The following is a 25,150-nucleotide window of genomic DNA, read 5'->3' as shown; positions in this document are numbered from 1 at the left end:
TGGTTGGTGGGAATTGAACTCAGGACCTCTGGAAGAGCAGCCAGTACTTTTAACCACTGAGCCATCTCTTCAGCCTGGTACAGCATTTCTTTATGACATCTGTGTCTTCGTTTGAGAACAGCTGCTGTCACTGAGTCAGCTTTTCCATATAGGTAACGTTTTACTTCGTTCTCAGTGATCTCAAGATAGTTTTTGTCTGGTTTTCAGATATTTCACTATGCTGTGTCTTGACTATAATTCTTTGGGATTATTTTCATATGGAATTATTATTGAATACTTGAGGCATTGTCAGGAATTGCTTTTTTCAAATACATTCAAGCCATATTCTCTGTCTATTTTATGGTCCTCCAGTTTCCTAAAGATTTATTTTTCATGTTCAGTCATGTTTACCTCTGTTGTTCAGACTAATTTCTATTCATTTATCCCCAATTTCAGGAAATCTGTTCTCCTCTCTCTTATGATGCTTTATTCTACTTCTTATTTCAGTTTACTGTATTTTGCACCTTGCCTTTGCTAGAAAGGAGGGAGCCATTGTTTTTCAGTGATGTTTGTCTTAAGAAAAGCAATTATGCCAGGCAGTGGTGGTGCACGCCTTTAATCCCAGACACTTGGGAGGTAGAGGCAGGTGGATCTCTGTAAGTTCAAGGCCAGCCTGGGCTACAGAGTGAGTTCCAGGACAGGCACCAAAGCTACACAGAGAAACCCTGTCTCGAAAAAAAGAAAGGAAGGAAGAAAGGAAGGAAAGAAAGAAGGAAGGAAAGAAGGAAGGAAGGAAGGAAGGAAGGAAGGAAGGAAGGAAGGAAGGAAGGAAGGAAGGAAAGAAAGAAAGAAAAGTAATTACTATCTAAAAGTATTATGTTAGCCCTTCCTTTTCCAGGTTCCTTGGCTAGAGTAAGCAAGAGTTTAGAAGACTATTGTCTGCATAATATGGCTTTTATGAGTTGCTGCTTTTTCTAGTACCCAGGCTGGGATATAAAACAAATGTATAGAACTCATCACCTTGTTGTTTCTTATGACTTAAGATCATATCTGTTCTTCTTCTTCTCTGTTCCTTTCATTGCAATGAGTCCCGCCAGCCAGCTCCCAAATCATGACATAGAGACTTCTTAGTAATTATGAAAGCTTGGCCTATATCTTAGGCTTGTTCCTAACTAGTTCTTATAACTTAAGTTAACCCGTTTCTATTCATCTACCTCCTGCCACATGGCTTGTGGCTGTTACCTCTTCTCCTGCATGTCCTGCTTCCTCTGTGTCTCTCAGCATCTCTGCCTTCTTCATCCCAGCGTTTTCTCTGCCCTGAAAATTCTGCCCAGCTATTGGCCATTTTGTTTTTTATTGAGCCAATCAGAAAGATTATCCCACAACACTTCATAGTATTATTATGTTTGTTTTGTACATAATATCTGGGGTTTTAGTTGTAGTTAACATAAAGAATATAAATATGTGTGTTTGTATTACCTTCTCAAAAATCAACGTCAGATAATTTTTATGCCTGGAATTTTTTTTTTTTGAAAAAGTAACAAAACTAAAGTAATACAAACACCATGGAATATATAAACTGTTAAGAATTTAAAATTGAAACACTAAAAATGCTTGTGTATTATCTGCTGAGTATAAAATCATTTACATTCACCACCATCAACTTTATGTCTTTACTTGTGTTCTTTTCAACATAAAAACAGGGCTGCCACCTCTTCTATAACGACAAACCAACAGGGACAATTAGTCCCTTATCTCATTAATGAGGCAAGCCTTCCTCATTTGCAGAAACCTCTTTTCTCTTTTCCACAGCACACTCCTTAGTTATTTCTATGTAGATTGGCGCGCGCACACACACACACACACACACAATCTGAAAAGTAAGCCTTCCCTCTTTAATGCTATCTGGCTTTCTTCAATACTATACAATATAGCTACCTAGTTTGTGACTTTTATAGTATATGCTAGGTGGAATATATAAGAATAGAATTATTATATGAGCGAGAATTGTTGAAACCAAGGTTGGATAAAGCACAGGGACAAATAGCCAAATGAATGGAAACACATGAACTATGAACCAAAGGCTGAGGGGCCCCCAGCTGGATCAGACCCTCTGAATAGGTGAGACAGTCGATTGGCTTGATCTGTTTGGGAGGCAACTAGGCAGTGCGACCCAGTCCCGTGCTCATTGCATGAGTTGGCTGTCTGAAACCTGGAGCTTATGCAGGGATGCTTGGCTCAGTCTGGGAGGAGGGGACTGGACCTGCCTGGACTGAGTCTACCAGGTCGATCTCAGTCCTCAGGGGAGGCTTTGCCCTGGAGGAGGTAGGAATGGGGTGTGGGCTGGAGAGAAGGGGAGGGGGCAGGAGGGGGGAGAACAAGGGGATCGTGGCTGATATGTAGAACTGAATGGTATTGTAAAATAAAATAAAAGGAAAAAAATAAGAAGAGCTTCTACCCACACAGCTGAAAAAAAAAAAAAAGAATAGAATTAGCTACATGAAAACTAAACTTTTCCACACAGGAAAGTGTAAAGCTTTTCCAAGACTTCAGAGAGACAGATAAAAGAGAAGTTGTATGTCAGGGGAGAGAGGAAAAACCAGAAGACTAGAACCTAAAAAGACTTGGGGAGGAAGCATATCCAAGGTAGTTTCTGTTGTGAAATTCTAATGGAATAGACTCACCAATACCTTAAAGTCATTAGTAAAATTCAAACAGCCCACACAATTTGTGAGTGATTCTTCAGTCATTTTATTTCAACTCTTGTTCATCGAGTAATTTGCATTTTATATATTTAGCTTCTTTTTTATTTTCAAGTTTCAAGGACTCTGGCTCTAGCCATACCAGAGAGTACTACAAGGCTAGGCCTCTGGCTTCTTCAGAACTCGAGAGTACTGGAAGACCAGGCCTCTGGCTCCAGTGAGATCAGAGAGCAAAGGGATGACCAAGCCTCTGACTTTCCCAGGAGCAGAGAGCAGCTGGCCTTCAGGTCTCTGCTTCTGTGGAACCAGAAGCAGTGTATGACTAGGCTTCTGGCTTCTACAGGACCACAGAGCACAGTGTGTCCACATATCTGGGTTCTACAGGACCACAGAACACAGTGTGTCCACATATCTGGCTTCTACAGGACCACAGAGCACAGTGTGCCCACATATCTGGCTTCTTTGGCACCAGAAAGAACCCCACAACACGGTCTGCATCCCAGTGACCTCAGAGATAAATACAGATAAACCTAAGCTTTGGCACCGAGTGTGCCCAGGGTTTCCCGAGAGACTGGGGCTTTGGTTCCAGTAGTCTCTAAGGTCAGTGTGGATGTGGGTTTCTGATTCCTGAGATTCCAGTGCTCTTTGCAGGATCCAGAGTCTATATGACTGTGGCCTCAGAGGTTACTTTGAGTTCATGGCTCTATCCACAGCCCACTGATAGTAGACAGACTTTGGTGGGTCTGATGTTTGGTATCTCCCCCTTCCCTCCCTCCCTGCTCCCCACGTGTTCACAAAATCCAGAGGGTCACAAAGGTTTTCACCGTACCATGCTACCTCGCTGCTCAGCCTGCAGCCCCACCCTTGGTCCTGTTGGCACACTGACAAGTGCAGATCACATCAGTGACTGCATTTGACAATCAACACCAAGTTACACCAGTCCCCGTAGCTAAACTTCAGGCAGATATACCTCTAGGACAAATTACAGAAAACAAAATATCCAAATAGGATTGGACAAGGGGAAGTTAAAACTGAAAAACAAACCCACTATAATATGTGCAAAACACAGCAAAGAATATGATACAACCACCAAATGTTATCATCAGCCAACCAACTCCCCTATAAGGAAATCTAAAATTACAAAGATAGCAGAAATATCTGAGAAAGACTTCAGTCTTACTTTTTGAAAAGAATTAACGATCATATAGAAGATTCAAACAAAAAGATGCAGAACGTATGGAAACTCGCCCCAGGCCTCTACAAGACAATCTCCAAAGTGAATGTCACAGTTAGTAAATTAGAGGCAAAAGTATGGGGGTGGGGTGAAGCAAGGATATTGAAACATTTCAAAACACTCAAACAGAAATACTTGGAACCAGGTGGACAATCAAATAAAATAGCAATTCATGCCATCATCAACAGGCAAGACCATGGAGAAGAATTCATTTCAAGGATGGAGGGCGAATTTGAGATAATAATACAAAGAGATGCATACAAGAGGGAAAAATGAAAGCATGTGAGCGACGTTTCCTCAATTCTGGGCTATGCTCCCAAGGTTAAACCTGAAAATTAATGGTGTAGAAGAGCAGAGGCAGATCAAATGTCATAGATAGACAGTGGAATAAAAATAAAAGCATAGCGGAACATTGCTCAAACTTAGAGAATGAAGGAGCCATCTAAATACAAGGAGTATGCAGAACTGCAAACAGACATGATCAGAGAAGAAACTCCTCAGGACAGATCACAGACAAAATGTTAAAAAAAAAAAAGTGGGTTCCTTTGAGACTTGGCCACTATTCCTGGTGTGAACCAAGGGTCTCCCTAGTTTTTCCTCACCACCTGCCTCAGACATTCCTCCCAGCCCAATTCCAGTCTTCTGTGATTCCCCACCAAACAAAGAACACTCTTAAGTGTTCCCATAGGCCACAACAAGGATCCCATAGCCTTGCCTGGGACCTAGGTAGGCTGGCTACCTGTGCCCTCCTTCCCCTCCTCCATTCTGGTCTCTCTTGGGTAGCCCTAGGTCAGTTGCTACTGCATATCTCAGCCCCCTTTTCCAACCCACCTCCATTCCCTGGGGACTCCTGCCATCTGTGGTTATATCCAGGGTGCCCCTATTTCTGTGTCTGCCTCCCTTCATGAAGCTGGAGCCTGAGTCCTGTTTAAGAAACCCTTTCCCCTGCATGCTGGCTTATCACCTACACAACCCACTGTACCGACCTGAAACTACTTAAGGGTATGAGACCTGCAACCCAGAGCAGCCACAAGATGGAAAACTAGTCATCATTCTGCCGAGCCACAACACACCAGACTGGCATGGCAGCAACCAAAGAACCAAACAGTAACTTAACGAAGGTGAGATCAGTTTTATCCACACCAAGAAAAAATACAAATGTCATAACTCTAGATACCTAGATCCCATTGCAACACCACAAACATCAACAACCAAGACAAATACCTCCTTCAGAAGCCAGCACCCCATTGTAAGATGCCCCAAGAAAGCCACTTTAACTACAAAAGAAATAAGGACTTCAAAATAGCAATTATGAATATGTTCAAGGACCTTAAAGAGGATATGTAATTCATGCTACAATGAAGACCATTAAAACACAAACACGTGTATGGAATAATGAAAACAATTGAAGATATAAAAGTAGAATTTAACAAAGAAATAGAATCTCTAAAGAAAACTCAAGCTGATTAAAACTCAAAATGGAAAACTCAGGTAGCCAAACAAAAGGCTGGAAGATAAACCTCACCAACAGATTGAATGAAGTAAAAGAGAGAATTTCACATCTTGAAGACAAGGTAGAAGAAATGGATAGCTCAGTCAAAGACAATGTTAAATCTAAAGAGGATTCATGCAAAAACAAAAATAAAAACAAAAAAACACCCAGAAAATATGGGGCACTAAGAAAATATCAAACAGAGGAAGAAGAAGAAACCCAGGTCAAAGACACAGAAAATGTTCTTAACAAAATCATAGAAGAAAATTTCCCCAATCTAAGGAAAATATTGTCTATCAAGGTGTAAGAGGCACACAGAACAAGAAACAGATAGGACAAGAACAGAAATTCCCTGTGACACATAATGATCAAAACACTAAATGTTTTGAACAAAGAAAATATATTAAAAATGGCAAGGCAAAAAGACCAAGTCACATATAAAGGCAGGCCTATTAAATAATACCTAATTTTTCAGTGGAGATTCTAAAAGCAAGAAGGGCTTGAATGGATGTTCTACAAGCTCTAAGACACCATTACAGATGCAAGTCCAGACTAAACTACTATACCCAGTAAAACTATCAATCACAGTAGGAGAAAAAAACATTTCATGACAAAAAGTTAAGTCTTCTGCTGAGTTCTTCCAAACAAGCACCATTTTAATTTGGATATCAAACATTGAACACAGCAGGCTGCTGAGATGCCCATAGAGCCAGTCCTTGAGAGGGAGAGTGGCTACTCTGGGCCTGGGGTCCTCTTCCTCTAGGTTCTTCCTCCCCTGGGAACCTTCCCCTCATCCAGATAGAGAAGAGAGAGGTCACTGCCTTGGGAGATAAGTCACAGCTGTCCACATTCTTCTTTAGGTCTGGTAGCCCATCTAGGTCAAAGGAAAAAGAACAGTTTACAAGAGAGCTGGTACATAGAAAATAACTTCATTCAACAGGAGTGTATACAGAAAATTCAAGTTTGGTTTGAAATTTTGTAAGCTTGGTACATTTTAAGGTGTTCTAGCTGCTCAGATTTGTCTCTTGGAACAGAAACCACATAGGATATAATTCTTTATGGTTTGAAATGGTTTGTATGAGGCACAGAATACATAAAATATTGTTACTTTAAAATGTTTCCTTGCCGGGCGGTGGTGATGCACGCCTTTAACCCAGCACTTGGGAGGCAGAGGCAGGAGGACCTCTGTGAGTTCGAGGCCAGCCTGGTCTACAGAGTGAGTTCCAGGAAAGGCGCAAAGCTACACAGAGAAACCCTGTCTCGAAAAAAAAAATGTTTCCTTAAGGAAGATTGGGTTTGCTATGAACTTTAATTTCACAGACTGAACTAAATCCCTAAGTCTTGCTCAGCCTAAAGTGTGACATGCTGAAACCAAAGTGGCAGCCATTGAACAGAGATTTAATTTCTTTCATAGCTGCGAATGACTAAGCACTCTTTAAAAGCTGTTGTGAACACAAGCCAACAAATAAAGCTGACTACAATCAAGTGTTGTTGAAAAATCCAGCTAGTATACACTCTGGGCAAAGGTTGCCTAGTTATAAAGTATGTAGAATCCAACAAATTGAATGGCATTTAACCATTGTTTGGGGCCTAAGTTCCTCATATGATTGCTGTATATGAATACACAGCTTCTGTAATAGTCTTTCTTTGGAAATCTGAGATATCGAGAGACTATTGTCCTTCCAGTTCAAAGGTTCTTGTGGAGCTGAGTTTGGGAATTAGTATGCAAGTGTCCCCTCTCCCCCAATGCTGTCATTTTTAATGTTTGGCAGGATCCTTGAGATTAAAGTTCTGGTTACAAATTATTTAATTTGAAAGTTTCTTTTTCATTGCAAACTCATATATGACAAGTTGGTACCAAGACCAGGGATCACACTTCTGTTGGAAGCCATACTTATATTTCTTACAAATTGTTTTTGAATTGATGAAATTTATGCATATCTGTATAATAATCAAAAAGATATAAATGAAAGGCAAGGGGGAAAAGAGAAATAAAGATAGCACAAGTAAAAAAAATTCAGATTAAAGCTATAAGGTATCAGTAGTTGTAATTAAATTAAATAGAAATGGAAAATATACTACAAATAAGGGACATGATATTTGAGAATAAATAGCAATGCATGATACTCTGCTATCTCCAGAATGGATAACAATACACATCACAAAAATGTGCTATCTGAAAAAAATCATTAAATAAAAGGACATAGGGGCTGATGAGATAGTTCAGTAGATGAGCCACTTGCCACCTAACAACATGAAGGAGATCCCTAGGATCCTTTGTTACAGAAAGAGAAAAGCAAGTCATGCAAGTTGTCCTCTAACCTTCACACACACACACACACACACACACACACACACACACACACACACCTCAGCACTGCAAGCTGAGAGCGCTGGCGGCACAGACAGAGAAGGACTGTGCTCTCCAAGGTATGCTTCAGAGATGGACCGGGACCTTTCACCATATCTCATGTTCACGACTGAGATGATAAACTTGGGCACATTAGAGCTAAATGGACATTAAATTGATAATGCCGTGGAGAAAAACCTCTGAGGACTTTAAATGAGGATGCCTTCTAATTTCCATTTTCTATGGATGTGAATTTATGAGGCTAAGGAGAAAGATGCTAAAACTGCCCTACAAAGTTTCCATTCTCTGATTACTCAATAAGACATTAATATGGGTATTCCTGAGCAGACTTTTCCAGATGTAATTTAAGACCTGAGTTAGCTAACCTTAAGATTACCCAGGAACGTGTGACCAAACCAGGACAGCCATTTCAAAGGAATTTCATTGTCTTAGCAACAGAAGGGTAAGTGGAAGAAATGCAACACAAGAGAATGATTCAAAACATGCTGGTTTTGAAGATGGAGAGGGCCGTAGAAAGAAGTCTCTCAGAATTAAGGACTTCAGGCCAACAGATAGAGGCAAGAAACCCTAGTCCTACTATATGATAAGCAATATTCCAGCTGAGTTTACAGTTTGGTCTGTGGTTAGTGGAATAGTATGGTCATTAGTCCTCTTTGTCAACTATTTTGGATTTGAAAATTGCTAGGACATTAGTGAGGCATGCATTTAGATGTGTCTGTGAGGGAGTCCCTAAGGGAAAATTAACTAAAGCAAAACAGCACACTGTGAATGTGTGATTCACCATCCCATGGGCTCAGGCTTGGGGGGCTGGACTGAATTCCAAGGGGGAAAGGAGGAAGCCAACTGAGGACTAACACCCCCCTTTCTCTGCATCCTTCCTTGTTCCAGAAGTGATGAATCCATGAGGAGATGCAGAATCCCAACCGCATACCTTCCTAGCAGTGAGCCCAATCAACCCCTCCACCTCCAAAACCCTTTTTGTCAGATACGGTTTTCCCAGCAATGAGAATACTAACATAGCCTTTTGATCTACCAAATGGGGATCCTGTCTGCTATCAGAGTGGGTTAGACTGTCTAGTAATACCTTGAACCTCTTGACTCGAAAACAGCTCTTATGGTTTTTTTTTTTTCTGGGAATATCAGGTCAGTTCCCAGGTCAGCACTCACACAAGGGCCACTAGTCCTCTTATTATATGCACAAATGGGTGTGCTTTCTTCCATGTGCCTGACAGTGTTGCACTGAATCACTGCAGGGACTTGGAGGCATGCAGCCGTAACCAATCCCGTGACTGAGAGGGGCTAAAACTGAGTAGCAGGGCTATTTCCATGTCTATAACTGAGACAAAGGTCTTCTAGTTTGTCTCCAGGGTCACAGACAGATGTGTCTCCTGGTAGGCTCCTACATGAGCAGTTCTGTTTTCAGAACACAGCCAAGATATTTGATTCCTTTGTCAAAGTTTATAAAGATACTAAGGTCAGAAGGTCAGCCTGTGGGGGTTACTGATTAATGTGGCTACCTCTGGGTCCTGTGTGGGCAAGTATATCAAGCAACAATGGAGAGAAGTTAGGGAGGAGATTAACAGCCCTTTACCATCTGTTTTGATACTGATGTTAGAACGTCTGCCCCATAGACTAAGACATGTCTCTTAGCTTGGACTTCAAATAAGCAGAATATTCTGAGACCATGATTGAGAAGGGCTTGAGATTATTTGAAGCAATTTCATATGTATCATGTTATTGAGGTTACCAAGTGTATCGGTTACATGTCTGTTGCTGTGATGAAATATCATGACCGAGGCAACTTATAGGAGAAAGAAGTTATTTGGCTTATGGTTCCAGAGAGTCTATGCTACAGACCTGAGGCAGCAGACTGCAGGCATGGTAGTCAGAGCAGAAGCTGAGACCTTGCAGCTGAAAACATAAGCAGGAAGCAAAGACAGAGCACTGGGAATGGTGTGATGCTTTAAACAAGTGGTTCTCAACCTTTGGGTCCTGACCCCTCTGGGGTGGCATATTAGACATTTACATTATGACTCATAATAGTAGTAAAATTACAGTTATGAAGTAGCAATGAAATAATTTTATGGTTGGAGATCACCACAGCATGAGAAAGTTTACTAAAGGGTCACAGCATTAGGAAGGTTGAGAACCACTGCTTTAAATTCTCAAATCCTGTGTCCAGTGATATACTTCCTCCCACAAGGCCATACTTCCTAAATATTCCAAAGAGCCATCGACTAGGGACCTAGTATTTAAAAGTCCAAGACTATGGAGATCTCACTCAAACCACTGTTTTAGTTACTTTTCTATTACTGTGACAAAATATTATGATCAAGGTTACTATTTGGCTTACAGTTTCAGAGGCTTTGAGTCTGTGATTGTGGGACAGTCATGGTGACAGAAGCTGTTGAGAGCTCACATCTTGATCTGCAAATAGTAGGTGGGGGAGTGCACCTTTGAACACTGGGAATGATATGAGTCTTTTGAAACCTCAAGGCCCATCCCCAGTGACACACCTCTTCCCACAATGATACATCTAATACTTCTGAAACAGCTCCTCCCACTGGGTACAAAGTAATCAAATATATGAGCCCATGGAGGCCATTCTCATTCAAACAATACTACTGCAGCAAGCATGTTCCAGTGACAGATCACTGAAATCCCCAGGAAGCCTCCTACAGATGCACAATTAGTCTTAGTTTAAAGTCAGTGAAACTGGAGCCCAGATTTGATGCATTTTGGATCTTCTGTGGTACCTAGGTTGGCAGGCCTTGCCTGGCAATGATATATTCTGCTTTGGTACTTTGTGCATACAAAACTGATCTTAAATTACAGAACAGCAAGCTAGATGTGAGTTAAAAGGTATTTCCAAAATGTATGGCCAACGCTGAATTCATTGGTACTGCCTCCTGAAACATTAATGTATGAGACTTTTCCAACACTCCTTAGTAGTTAGTGTTGGTAGTTGCACCAAAGTCAGACCAAGGTGCAGATCAGTCTTCAGGCAAATGAGATGTTTATGAGCATAGATCTGGGAACACATTCCATAAGTCTTCCACCTAAGTCAAGGTAACACCTCTCAAAGATTCTTTTTGCTCTGGATGGTCATTATTTTAAACTACCCATTCATAAGAACATTCACAACGTACATTTACAAAGAACATATTATAAGTCATAAATCAATCTCAATGCTTTTAAAAAGAATTTCAACCATAAACCTTGCTTTCTGGTAATAATGATTTCAAACTAAGAGTGAAAAAATGGGAAAATAACAAAAAAAAGAGGCTGGGGCTATAACCTGAATTCATAGAAAGCTTACCTTTTATGCATGAGGGTTGAGGTTCAATGCCTCAGTGCCCCAAAAGAAATGAAGAAAAAAGACAGTAAGGATTTATCCACTTAGACACTAAACATACCCTTCCAAATAATTCACTGATAAACATGAAGTATCAAAATATATATATAACTTTTTTTTCAGAGAATTTGTTTATTTCCTCCCCCAAAACCAACTGCAATTGTAAGAGGAGAGTACAAGCTCATGATTTTATTGTCTTCATAACAAGATCAGCTTAGAACTGGATCACCTGGCCCTTTCTCTTATTATCACCTCCCAGTTCGAAGTGCTTGCATCTCTTAATGGCCAGCATCCTCTTCCATCTGCAGTTGGGCTCAACACACTCAAGTCTCAGCAGAACCTTCTTTGTAGTTTTAGCCTTTTTGCCAAAAATAGGCTTAGTCTGCCCACCATAGCCGCTTTGTTTCCTGTCACAGCGCCGCTTTCCCTGGGCATACAAAGAATCCTTGCCCTTTTTGTACTGGGTCACTTTGTGGGGTTGGTGCTTGCCACATTTCTTGCAGAATATCCGGCAGATATATATATAACTTTTAAATTGTAGGCCCTAAGTCAATAACAGTCTTATATTTAAAGAGTCCTTTTTAAGGGAACAAAATGAATAGAAATAAAGAAGGAGAGACATGATAAAGAATGGATCAGAAACTGATAAGATTGAAAATAGAAGACCAAAGAATATCACAAAAGTAAAAGACTGGTTTTTAGAAATATCAATGAAATGGATAAACATTTAACAAAATTTGGAAGGATGAAAGGGGGGAGGAAAGGAAGGAAGGAAGGAAGGAAGGAGAGAGAGAGAGAGAGAGAGAGAGAGAGAGAGAGAGAGAGAGAGAGAGAGAGAGAGAGAGAGAGAGAAATATGGCATCAAGAATGAAACAGAACATTCCATTAGAGTCTATTTCTATCGCTATGATAAAACACCCTTACAACAGGCAACTCAGGAAGGAACAGGTTTAGCTCACTCCAGGTTGAGGTCCATTAAGAGGGAAGTCATGGCAGCAGAAACTTGAGAGAACTGGTCATATCACACACAGCCATAGTCAAGAGCAGAGAGAAATGAATGCATGCATGCTCAAGTGCACTCAGCTCAATCTCTCCACTCTTACACAGTTCAGGACCCCTGCCTAGGGAATGGTGCTACCTAAAGTAGGATGGGTCTTCCTACATTAATTGAATTAACTAAGACAATTCTCCAGAATAATGGAACAGGAAAGGTTAAATTGGAGTGGGGGAGAGGAGAGCAGGTTAGAGGAAGGAGTGTGGGGAGGAATAAATAATGCTAAAGACCTTTCAAAAAATTCATATGAAAACTACTACTGTAGAATCTTCCTTTAAAAAGAGAGAAGAGCACACCAATTGGTTGTCCAGTGACAAATGGTCAGCCCTAAAAACATATATACAAGTAACATTATACTGACTGAGCAGGCTGTATTTATGAATATAAGAAACTGAAAAACAGCTATAAAACCTTGCCTCCCCTGATGGGCATCCCCGAATTTATTTGGTTTTTGCCCAAAGGAATTTGAGATTTTACAACATGTCCCTAAATGAGGACTGCAGGAGCATGGTAGAGGTGACTTTCTTTAGGCTTTTTTTTCAAGACAGGATTTGTCTGTGTAGCCCTGGATGTTCTAGAACCTACTCTGTAGACCAAGATGGCCTCAAATTCACAGAGATCCACCTGCTTCTGCCTCCCAAAGGTGTGTGCCACCACACCTAGCTTCTTTAGACTTTTTAAGATATCCTTGTAAAGCATAGACATTCATTCATTCAGAGACTAACAAGGGTGAGGTACAGATGCAGAAATTTTGGTCTCGACAACCATATCAGACCATTTTTCTATTAATTTCTCATTTTCTCTTAACACTTCCTCAAACTGCCATTTCTCATTCCAAATTCTTAGATCTGCTTAACCCAATGAGATTGTTTTCTCTCTCTCTCTCTCTCTCTCTCTCTCTCTCTCTCTCTCTCTCTCTCTCTCTCTCTCTCTCTCTCCTCTCTCTTGTATTTTAGCACAGCAATAATGTTTTCTTGATATCTGTATATGTAATCTCCACAGGCTTACAACTTGGCTGATGTCACTATTTCTCAAAACCTTTCCTCATGGAAAGCAATATAAGTCACTCCTCAAACACACAAATGATTTCAAATAGGAATTCTTACATGATATGACATTTAACTCTTACTTTTCATATACAGTTACAATACCACTAGACTTTTGGGTAATAAGGAAGGCCAAAAATTGGTTCTGCATGGCCTGGCTAAGTACAAGTCTCATAAGAAAGCAAAGACTTTATTCCACAGAGTGGACGAGCTTCAGAAACCCTCAGAGGTAATAGTAGGGTATCTGAAGAATGCAAAGAAAAGGATGGGCAGCCCAGTAAGGCAAACAGAATGCAGCTCCATCTGGGCTACTTGCCAAATAGGAGAAAGGAAGCAGATGCTCTGAACGGTAAAGCAGGTGACCCTGGAGCAATTCCATTGGTAGGACTATGCTGGAAGCAAGTCCACAGAACTCACAAGCCTCGAGTCATGTTGAGACTTTGGGTGACACAGTGTTTCCTCCAGCAGATGAGTTAGCAATGGAGAGAGATCTCATCTCACCAGTCTATATGGTTCAGAGGACAGCGCTGAGATATTGGTAACCTTGAAAAAGCATGCCATTTAAGAATGAGCCCTGCCCCCGGTGGGGAGACTGAGAAGCGAGAACAACCATGAGCCAGGGAACCCCAGGGTATGATACAGCCCTGAGAGGTAGCTGTGGGAAGTAGGGGATGGGCTCAGCATTACCAAACAAAAGTGCAAGCTGCAGATGGTTCAGCTTAGGCAGTGAAGTATGTAACCCAGCCCCCAGTGGCCTGGAGCAGAGCTCATAAACCGAAGAAAACAGTGACATTTGGTAGCCCTGAGTCTGAGGTCAGCAAGTGCATCATCTTCTTTAGCCATCTTTCTACTCTTTGCTGATACAGAGCCTGACAACCCTGAAGAGCATATGCAACTTAGGATATATTGAGTTATAAAGACAGGTCCCCAGCCCATATGCATCTCAGTACTGTGGTTGCTTTTCAGGTTCCCATCACACTTGGGAGACAGTCCCCAGCTGGAACATGAGTCACACCAGAAGATATGATCGAGGGAGCTTTGAGAGGGTCAGAGAACCTGCCTAGCCCACACACTGCAGAGCTAAATATGGCCAGCAGTGGCCTCTGGTATGTAAAACAGGGAAACGATATAAGATGAAGATAGCTAGTGGGCATCATACACATGTTCAATACAGGCTCAACCCCAGCATAATCCATAGCAAAGACAAAGGCTCACACGCTCAACTGACTCTCATCCCCTGGCCATATATTGGCAGTAGACAAGTTTTGAGGTTTGAGAAAGAAGTTTCTCCAACTCTTTTTGTTTGCTTTTTTTCTTCCTATTTTACCCATGTATTTCTCCATTTGTTTCTTTTTTTTAACAGTTCGTGGTGCATTTTCTTAATTAGTGCTTGATGTGGGAGAACTCAGACCATTATGGGCAGTGCCATCCCCGGAAAGGTGGTCCTGGGTTCTATAAGAAAGCAGGCTGAGCAAGCCATGGAGAGCCAGCCAGTAAGCAGCATTCCTCTGTGGCTTCTGTTTAGTTCCTGCCTCCAGGTTCCTGCCTTGAGTTCCTGCCTCAACTTTCCTTCATGATGGACTACAAGCTGTAAGATGAAATAAACCCTTTCCTCCCCAGATTGCTTTTGGTCAGTGTTTTTTCACAGCAATAGAAAATTGAACACAATACTATGATGCTGAAGTCATACTAAAAGCTTGCATAGGAAAAAATAAAAACTCATGGCCAGCCAGAATACCACTTCTTTCAAACCTTTAGGGAGTTAATTATCAACATTCCTCAGACTGCTTCACAAAAGAGAAACAGAAGGCACACTATGAAACTCATTCTGTAAAGTCAGTGTTACTCTGTAATCAAAACCAGATAAAGACAAGAAAATGAAAACTATGTACCAGTTCCAAATATCAATAAACACAAGGACAAATTCTCAATAAATTCCTAGCAAATTGAATTCATGACTGCATTAATGTGATCATGATAGGATAACCATGACCAAGTTGGTTTCATTGCAGAGCTGTATGGTGGGTTCAATATATGCAGACAATAAATTTAACTCAGTACATAAATAGACTCAGGGAGAGAAATCACGTGATCATATCACCAAACAGAGACTGACAAAGTTCAACACTGTTCTACAATAAAAGCCCTCAGAAAGATGAAATAGAAGAAAGACATCTCAACATAATAAAGACTGTATATGGCAAACTTACAGCAAATACTATGCTAACTAGGGAGAAACTGAAAGTGTTTTCTCTAAAAGCCAGAATGAGATGAGGGTGCTCACTCTCTTTACTGTATTGAATATGGGCTTGGTGGTTTAGCTACAACAACAACAAAAAAAAAGATAAGAAAAGAAATAGGAAATGAGGATGTCAAACTGTACATATCCAAAGAAGATATGATCTTATACTTAAAAGACCCTAAACACTCAGTCATAAAACTTCGACAAGACACACACATTCAGCAAATTAGCAATTACAAAAACCAATACATGCATATCAGTAACTTTTCTATATATCAATAATTAACTTGCCATGAAAGAAATTAGGGGGGAATTACATCAGACATGGGATTAATACCTAGAATTACAATCCAAATACCCCAGATAGAGGATAAAGAATACATTTCTAAAACCTGGAAAATTAGATACACACAGAAAATCAAATTATGAACTGTTGAATGGATTAATGATCTGAATTGACAGTTGTCAAAACAAGTAAAATAGCAAAAAGTATTTGAAAAACTGTTTTTAAAAGTTAGTCAGCTTTCTTTGTTCTCTCTCCCCCCACACTACCTCTTCTCTGTCTCTGTCTCTGTCTGTCTCTCTGTCTGTCTCTCTCTCTCTATCTCTCTCTGTCTCTCTGTCTCTCTCTCTCTACTCTGCACATGCGTCTCCCCCAGACCTGGTTCTTCTGCCCCACCTCCTCCTAATAAAGCTCTGATACTGGGGAAAAAAGTTAGTCAGTTAGAACCCCCTGTTAAAAACCAGGGTACATTTTAAGCCAAATGTTAGTATGAATGTATTATGTGTATTCTTATGTGCTGATGTTTTTCACTCATTATGCATGAAACACAGTTAAATAGAATTGGGAGATACATTCTATTTAAGGTATATATCTTGAAAATGACTCTTTTTTGTGTTGGAGATAGAACCACCTAAACAGCGCTATTCGGTATCCATAATTAATGATTTAAAGTTCTCATTGTATATTATTTCAGGGGTGACTACTTAGGAGCTCATCCCTGGGGAAGACTAATTCTCCCTCTCTCAGCAGTCGTTAGTTGTTTGTAGTTCTTTGTCTAGGGGTGAGCCTGTGAGATTTTCCCCCTTTAGTGTGTCTGCTGGTGTTGTCCTTCAGGTCTGGGTTAGGCATCTATATTGTTGACGTGTCATGAATGGAAAGGGAAGGGGGAAATGATGTAATTAAATTTTAATTTTAGAAATTTTAAAAAATTATCAATCAAAAAAGGTAGCCAGCCGGGCGGTGGTGGCGCACGCCTTTAATCCCAGCACTCGGGAGGCAGAGCCAGGCGGATCGCTGTGAGTTCGAGGCCAGCCTGGGCTACCAAGTGAGCACCAGGAAAGGCGCAAAACTACGCAGAGAAACCCTGTCTCGAAAAAAACAAAAACAAAAAAAAAAAAAAAGGTAGCCAATTAGAACTGTTTTGTGACCTCATTTCATCCTAGTCGGAAGGCCTCCAAAAAAAAAAAAAAAAAAAAAGGCAATAGATGATACTGTGGCGTGGGAAAAAGAAAAAGCCATAGTAATGCCAGTGGGAGTATGAAGGTTTTTCAATAGCTAGAAATTAGAGGCTGGAGAGATGGCTCAGTAGTTAAGAGCCTTGCTTCTCTTCCAGAGGATCCAGGTTCAATCCCAAGCACCCCCAATGGCAGCTCACAACTGTCTGTAACTCCTGTTCCAGGGAATCTGATGTCCTCTTCTGGGCTGTGATATACTTGCAGGCAAGACACCCATATACATAAAATAAAGCTTATTCTTTAGAAACCTGGAAATAAAACTATCATATTACCCAGCTATATTATGCCTGGACAAATATCCAAGGATATTTTCATATCCATTCTTTTGCCACTCTTCACAATAGCTAAGAAAGTCAACCCCTCGTAGGTTCTATGGTTAAAGAAAATTTAGTATGTGCACCTAGTAGAAAATGTTTCAGCTGATAAGAAAAACAAAATAAACCATGGCATTTTCAAAAATAAGGGCAAAATTAGAAATCATTATATTGAGTGAAATATACCAACCTCAAAAAGACAGATACTACATGTTTAGCCCATATTACACCACCCAGATTGCAAATTGTGCGAGGGGGCATGGAGGCGAAATGGACCATAAAAGGGTGAGGGAAATGAGATGCATATGGCATGGAAGGAGAAGGGAGAAAGAAGAGGACCACTAACCATGGAGAACGAGAGGAATGGGAGAGGACAGTGAGGAAACAGTGAATAAGAACAAAGTATAATAACCTATGTGTATAAAACTGCCATATGAAACCAGTACCAAGTTCATAACTTAAAAGTTAAGGAAAGTGCTGGGCCGTGGTAGCACACGTCTTTAATCCCAGCACTCAGAAGGCAGAGTCAGATGGATCTCTTGTGAGTTCCAGGACAGCCAGGGCTGTTACACAGAGAAACCCTGTCTCAAAAAACAAAACAAAACAAAAATTAAGCAAAGTATACTAATTTATTTTTTTTTAAAAACCTGCTCTGTTTTGGACGGGAAACAGCAGAGCAGTAGGTCTGGGGGAGAGGGGAGGTAGGGGGCAACTGGGAGGAGTAGATGGAGAGGAGGCTGTGGTCAAGATGTATTGTATGAGAGAAGAATAAATAAAAAGAAAAATATATAAAATAATAAAAACGACAATAAGTTGAATGATCTCCTTATCATATATCATAGGTCATTCAGTTACACATAAATATTATTCTACTTTTTTAATACAACATTCTACATTGCATGTTTACTTGCAACTCAATAGATATTCAGATCTTTTGTCTATACTTGGCTCTCATATTACTAGCTGACTTTGAAACTAATTATGCATGAACTATATTTTTTGCTTTTTTTTTTTTTTTTTTTTTTTTTTTTTTTAGGTTTTTCGAGACAGGGTTTCTCTGTGTAGCTTTGCGCCTTTCCTGGATCTCACTCTGTAGACCAGGCTGGTCTCGAACTCACAGGGATCCGCCTGGCTCTGACTCCCGAGTGCTGGGATTAAAGGCGTGCGCCACCACCGCCCGGCTATTTTTTGCTTTTTTAAAAATAGAAGTTGATTGAAAAGAATTCATTGTAGTCCCTGCCTTCATGAAACATATATATGTAATTTATAGCACATACTCACATATGAATTTTATTATTTGTATATCTGTTATCAATAACTAAAAATTATCAAATGATATTTTGTAATTCTTTTTATATGAAACAAAGAAGAATAACCTTCAAGGCCCTGGGTTCGATCCTCAGCTCAAGAAAAAAAAAAGAGTAACCAACAAATGCAAAATAAGAGATGTATACTTTTGTAGGTTTTGTGACATTTTATGGTGGTTTTTTAGCCAGCAATTTGTATTTATATATTTGTACCTATATATGTAACAATAATAATCAAGGAAAAGAGTTCATTAATTTGAGGGGGAGTGAGGAATAGGACATGGAAGTAACTGGAGGGAGGGGACATGGGAAGGGTTAAAGGGAGGAAAGGGAAGGGTAAATGATGTAATTATATTTTAATCAATATTTTTTGAGACAGAATCTCACTATGTAGTTCTGGCTGTCTTGGAACTCACTTTGTAGACCAGGCTGGCCTCGAACTCACAGAGATCCGCCTGTCTCTGCCTCCCAAGTGCTGGGATTAAAGGTGTGCCCCACCACATCTGGCTCAATTTTTTTAATGAAAAAAATGTAATGCATTATAATGAGCTTCATTGTGAATAAAAATTAACTGATGTATCTAAGTTTGTATTTACAATTTCATACTTCTTTCTTAAAGCAGTATCTCCAAGTTGTATAAGCTTCAGGCTTGTTTTCCCAGTGTGCTTAGTGTGGTGTTTGAATGGTATGTATAGAGGTAGTGTACAACTTTCTCTCCTATGCTTTAAATTTGCAAAGACTTAGTGAGAATCTGTTTTACATATATATTCATGTGTACATGTGTGTATGTGAATATGTGTGTTTTATGTGTATATGAATGCAGGATGCAACATAAAGTATTGAGAGAAATGCAGTCTTCAGGTATAAGACGAAATCTATAGATTTTTCTGTACTTCAGTCAATAATCAGTCAATACTAAGGAAATAAAGAAATGTAGTTTAGAATGAACTTATTTGATCAACACATGCAATGTATAGATGATAAAAAATCCTTGTAGGTAGTTTGCTAGTCATTGGCAGCACATCTTTACCAGAGAACAACATTCCAAATTTTAATAAGACTTACAGGGTTTCCATCATTTCAGATTCTTGGAATGATTCATTTATTTTTCATTTGGTTTGGACTAATTTTAGTTCATTATATATAATCTGCTCATCTTCTAACTTTTCTTTTCATGTATCCCAGGCTGACTTTGAACCTGCTATATAGCTGAAGATGACCTTGAACTTCTGATCCTCCTGCCTCTACTCCTAGTGATGGCATATACAGGCATGGCCACCACAGCCATTTTTGAGGGAGTCATTTTTGTCATTTTTGTTGTTGTGTAATGTGTTGCTGGGGATCAAACCCAGAGCCTCGTGCATGTTAGGGAAGTATTCTACAACTTAGCTATATCCCCAGGCTCATTTTTAGTATTTTAGTAAATTTAATGTTTATTGGTGTATATTCATTGTACACAGTATTGACTTTCATGAAGTCATTTTCTTTTTGTGTGACTGAATGCATTTCTGTGACGCATCCACGTGAGGGTAGGGGTGAGCACCCAAGCATGCAAGAGGGGAAGCCAGAGGAAGACCTTGATATCTTCCTGATTTTTTAGACAGGGTCTCTCACTGAACCGGCCACATGCGGTTTCATCTAAGGTGACTTGCTAGCAAGCTCTTGGGACACCCCACCCCACCCCACCCCCGTTTCTTCTCCTCAATGCTGGGCTTACATGTGTGATGGCCATGCCTGGCTCTTTACGTGCTATTAGACCTTAAGTACTCATGCTGCCAGAGAAAGTGTTCTTACACGCCCCACATCCACTCAGCTCCATAAGGACATTTCATACAAGTAGATAATGTACTTGTTTAAACCATGTTTTTATTAATTCTTTGAGAATTTCATGCAATGTATTTTGGACGTATTCACCCTCCCTCCCCCAACTCTTCCCATAACCACTCTTCACTACCCCATCCCTTCCCACTCGATTTTGAGTCCCTCTTCTATTTCTTTCTCCTCCTCTTCCTCTTCTTCCTCTTCCTCTTCCTCTTCTTCCTCTTCTTTCTCCATCAAATTCAGTTTGTGTTGCTCAGCTAGTCTCAGTAGTGGGGTCTGAACTAGTGTGTGGTCAACCTACCAGGTGTCACATCGTTAAAGAAAACTGACTCTCTCCTCAGCTAGTGGTGGGATGTTGTGCCCCTCTTCCCATCTTTGTCCTGGGATTTTGTCTGGCTGGAGCTTGTGCAGGCTGTCACAATCACTGTGAGTCCCTATGTCCAACTGCTCTGTTGTGTCTAGAAAAGTTTCCTTGATGTTATCAACCACCTCTAGCTCTTACACTGATTCCGTTCACTGCTTCCACAAAGATCCCTGAGCCGCGTGTGTGTGTGTGTGTGTGTGTGTGTGTGTGTGTGTGAGAGAGAGAGAGAGAGAGAGAGAGAGAGAGAGAGAGAGAGAGAGAGAGAGATGTATGTCCCATTTAGTGCTTAGCACCACACAGTCTCTTATTCTCTGCACATTGGCCAGCCAGAAATCTCTGTGTGTTAACTGATATCTACTGTAAAGAGAAGCTTCTCTGATGAGAGTTGAGAGATGCTTTGATCTGTTGGGTATAGCTAAAAAGTGTCACTAGGAATTGTTTTAATAGTGTGTTCATTCAGCAGAATAGTAGTATGGTTTCTCCCCTGGGGCCTAAGACCTATCTAGCCACATTATTTGGGCCCTTTAATAGTGTCAGGTATGGATTCCCTCTCATGGAGCAGGCCTTAGATCCGATCAGAAAGTGGTTGGTTACCTCATAACACTTGTGCCACCATCACACCAGAGGGCATATCTGACTAGACCAGTCCTTATAGCTTTCAGTATTCCCAGATGGGTGGTACTGTGGGTTATTTTTCTCTCCTAGCAGTATGCATAGCACCTTCCAGTGCCATACAAGCCAGCCAATAGGAATGAAGGTTCCAGGTGAGTACCACCTTGATTTCTCCATGTTTTGTGACTCAAATATGCAATGTCTGTAACAGTCTTAATCATCAAGTTCTGGAGAGTAGTCAAGAGTACTGGCAATAGTCTATTATTCTGGGGAAGGTCTATGTGGCCCTCATTGGCCAGCAACTCAAAAAGAGGTAACCTATTCCTGGTACTGGGGATTTTCTTTGTTAACAAAATGAGATGTCTATTTGGGGTATTGTACCTCCATTTAGGATAACTCCAATAAAACTTTATATTAATGTGTATGTATATATCTTATGATGCTTCTATTGTGATAAGTTTCCATATGGCTTTTTCATACGGCATTTAATGTTAGTTATCCTTCCCATATTCTATCCTCTACCCTCCGTTCCCATGTTCCACTCCAATTTAATGCTTCTTGTTCCATTATACACCTTTAACATTTTATACCACTGTGTTCTATCTCCCTTCTCTTGAAAGGCCCTCCTAATGGCTCCTTACTAAATTCCTGACCTCTGTGGGTATTCCAAATGGACTATACCTATCTAAAGGTTCAAAGCTAGCCGTGGTGCATTCCTTTAATCCCAGCACCCAGGAGGCAGAGACAGTGAGTTCAAGTGAACTCATCTCTGAGTTCAAGGCCAACCTAGTCTACAGAGTGAGATGCAGGACAGGCACCAAAACTACACAGAGAAACCCTGTCTCAAAAAAAAAAAAAAGGTTCAAAGCTAATATCCAGAAATGATAAGAAACATGCAATGTTTATCTTTCTGTGCCTGGGTTGCCTCATTCAGAATGATTATTTTCAACTCCATCCATTTACCTGTCAATCTCATTTTTTTAACAGCTGAATAATATTCCATTGTGTACCACATTTTCATTATCAAATCATCAATTGATGGATGTCGTGGCTGTTTCCATTTCCTGGCTATTGTGAGTAAAGCAGCAATGAATATAGATTGATGAGTATCTCTGTAATAGATTATAGAATCCTTTGGGTATATGTCCAAGAGTGGTATAGCTGGGTCATGTGGTAGATCTATTTTCAGTTTTTTGAGGACCTCGACACTGATTTCCATAGGTGTTGTACTGGTTTGCACTCCCACAAGCAGTGTATAAGCTGTTTACTTTCCCCCACATCCACACCAAGATATGTTGTCATTTGCTTATTCGACAATGTACTTTTTATGCATGTATGCACATTTGTGTACATGTGTGTTTGTATGTATACTTTTGCATATGTATGTAAGTCTGTGTGCAAATGTATGTCCATGTGCATGTGCAGGCCATAGTACAGTCTCAGGTGTCATTCTCAATGATGTAGAATCCACCACCTGAAGCTCGCAAATTGGCTAGAAGGGCTGGCTGGAAAGGCCCCGACTTCTCCTGTCTCTGCCTTTTCAGCACTGGGATTCCAAGCCCATGCTTCCATACTTTGTTTTAGTGGTGAATTCTGGGGGTCAAGCCAGGTCACCACGTTGCAAAGCAAGTGCTTGATAGACGGGCCATCCTCCAGCTGAGAAAATGTACGTTAACCATGCTCTCCCTGTCTCCAAAGCCAGCCCCCTTTCTGCCCCTTCCTTCTCCCATTGGTCCCTCTCATTCATCTACAGTTTTGTTTCTAGTGTAATATCACATACACATACATTATTTCATGTTTCTAGATAAAAATCTAGGTCCACAAATATTTTGAAAATGTGACGTTTGTCCTTGTGAATCTGAGTAAATTCACTTGATAGGATAATTTCACTTGCATCCACTTTCCTGCAAGTGATATAATTTTACCTTAACAAAGAATGTAATTTTGTTTTAAAATGTCATCAGTGTAAATATTTTAAATTTTACCACAAAATACATTAATTGTGATTATCAACTTATTTATTTTAGAGTTTTTGGCTTTCTAAGATTCTATATGCTTTTGAGATGACAATGTCATGGTGAAGCTCATTCTTTTGTACAATTAATATATGATTCTTAAAAGTCCCAAAAAAGCTATTCCAGCCTCAAGTTAATTTATCTATTTATTCCTAATTTTCAATTTAAATTTGTTTTATATTTAATTAGCTATAACTCCAGGTGATTTTTATATATCCATAATAAAATATTATTGTCTGACACATTGCAACCTGATCTGTGGGATAGTTGCTAAGATTTCATTTGAATAGATTTCAGAAGACACTGCTTAATGATGGAATATGAGAAGGAAGGTTCCTTCCTGTCATAGTATCATTTGGTATGGGGATATAAGTAGTCTCTGAGTTGAGTGATGTATCACTTATGTAATTAGAGTATCCAAGGTAGAGTCTACTTCATAACATGGAACAGGAAAGGATGCTCTTGTTTCTGTGTTAGAGTTAATCCACTCCCAGAAGTGAACTGATCAGAGTTGATATATTAAGAGACTTCTATCCTTTTGCAAATGTTTTCTTCATGGGAAGATACAGTCCTATTTTCAGGTAATGCCTTCTTTCATTGACAACATACTTGTACCCTTTTGTACCAGAAGTTCTGACATTAAGTACTGATGTAGAATTTTCTCAATCAATACACATCCAGTACAGATCTTACCTTTCATTTCACTGTGAAGCTCTGGAAAGTAGGCCAATCGATGGTGTTATTTCTTTGATCATTGCCAATGACTCTACCTCATGTTAGTCATGTTCTATAAATGTCTCTCCTTTTGAATACATGCTTGACCTAGTGATTTGCTTCTAATATCAAAAAGAATGAGATGCCAATTCCAAGATTAGCATATGACTTTGGCTTCTGCCACGATCAGATTTCTGCTCTCCTATTTGCTCATTCCAATAAAGTACTTTGTCATGCTGTGTCCTATAGAGAGGTCCACATCTTCATGAGGAAATGGAGGTATATTCTAGACAAAGATTAGCAACTGACTGAGGCTCTAGCAGGTTGCAACAGATTGAATCTTTCTAAAAAAATTTATGCTTTATTATCTGGTCATTAATTTACTAGTATCTGATAAAGCTTTGATGGAGAAGAACCCATTAAGGCTTGCCTGAATGCCTGATTCAAAATAAGGGAAATAATAAATATACATTGCTTTAAGCTCCTGAGCTTATTATGCAGCTACAAATAATTAGTATAAGGGTATACTCCTTCACAGGAGTTAGGTATCCTCATGCCACTTTAATCACATTTATTTTTCAAATCCACAATTAAAGATTACATTTATGTGGACAGCATGATGTTTTGAAACATGCATTATGTTTCACACATATATAATAAAATGAGTAGTCCTAAGTAAATTAAGTATTTATTACCTCCTATATTTAGCACTTCTGTAGTAGGAACACTTAACATCCACTGGCAGTATTTTCAAGAACATAATGTGTTGTTATAGTCACTGTATAGCACAATTGATCTCATGAACTTATTCACCCTACTTAAATGCTGAAATTTTGTATACCTTGACCAACCTCACCCAACCATTCAATAACATAATCTCCTCATAACCACTCTCCTACTCCCAACTTCTATATAATCAACTATTTTAGGTTCTACATATGTGTGATATTATGTGACATTTATGTTTCCATGCATGCCTTATTTTCTTTATCCATTCATCACTGGATATT

General features: G+C 39.9%; 1 non-coding gene across 1 annotated transcript; it reads left to right on the top strand.

Moving 5' to 3' along the window:
* The first annotated feature begins 8 nt into the window (after positions 1-8).
* On the top strand, positions 9-14,724 carry LOC114702853. The gene is made up of 3 exons (XR_003736044.2): positions 9-152; positions 14,200-14,339; positions 14,597-14,724. It is a non-coding gene; the product is annotated as an uncharacterized LOC114702853 (transcript).
* The last annotated feature ends 10,426 nt before the right edge of the window (positions 14,725-25,150 follow it).

Source organism: Peromyscus leucopus, chromosome X (genome assembly GCF_004664715.2).
Source record: "Peromyscus leucopus breed LL Stock chromosome X, UCI_PerLeu_2.1, whole genome shotgun sequence".
Classification (NCBI taxonomy): domain Eukaryota; kingdom Metazoa; phylum Chordata; class Mammalia; order Rodentia; family Cricetidae; genus Peromyscus; species Peromyscus leucopus.
The sequence above is the reverse complement of the archived record's forward strand: the minus strand, read 5'-3'. Positions and strand labels throughout refer to the sequence as shown.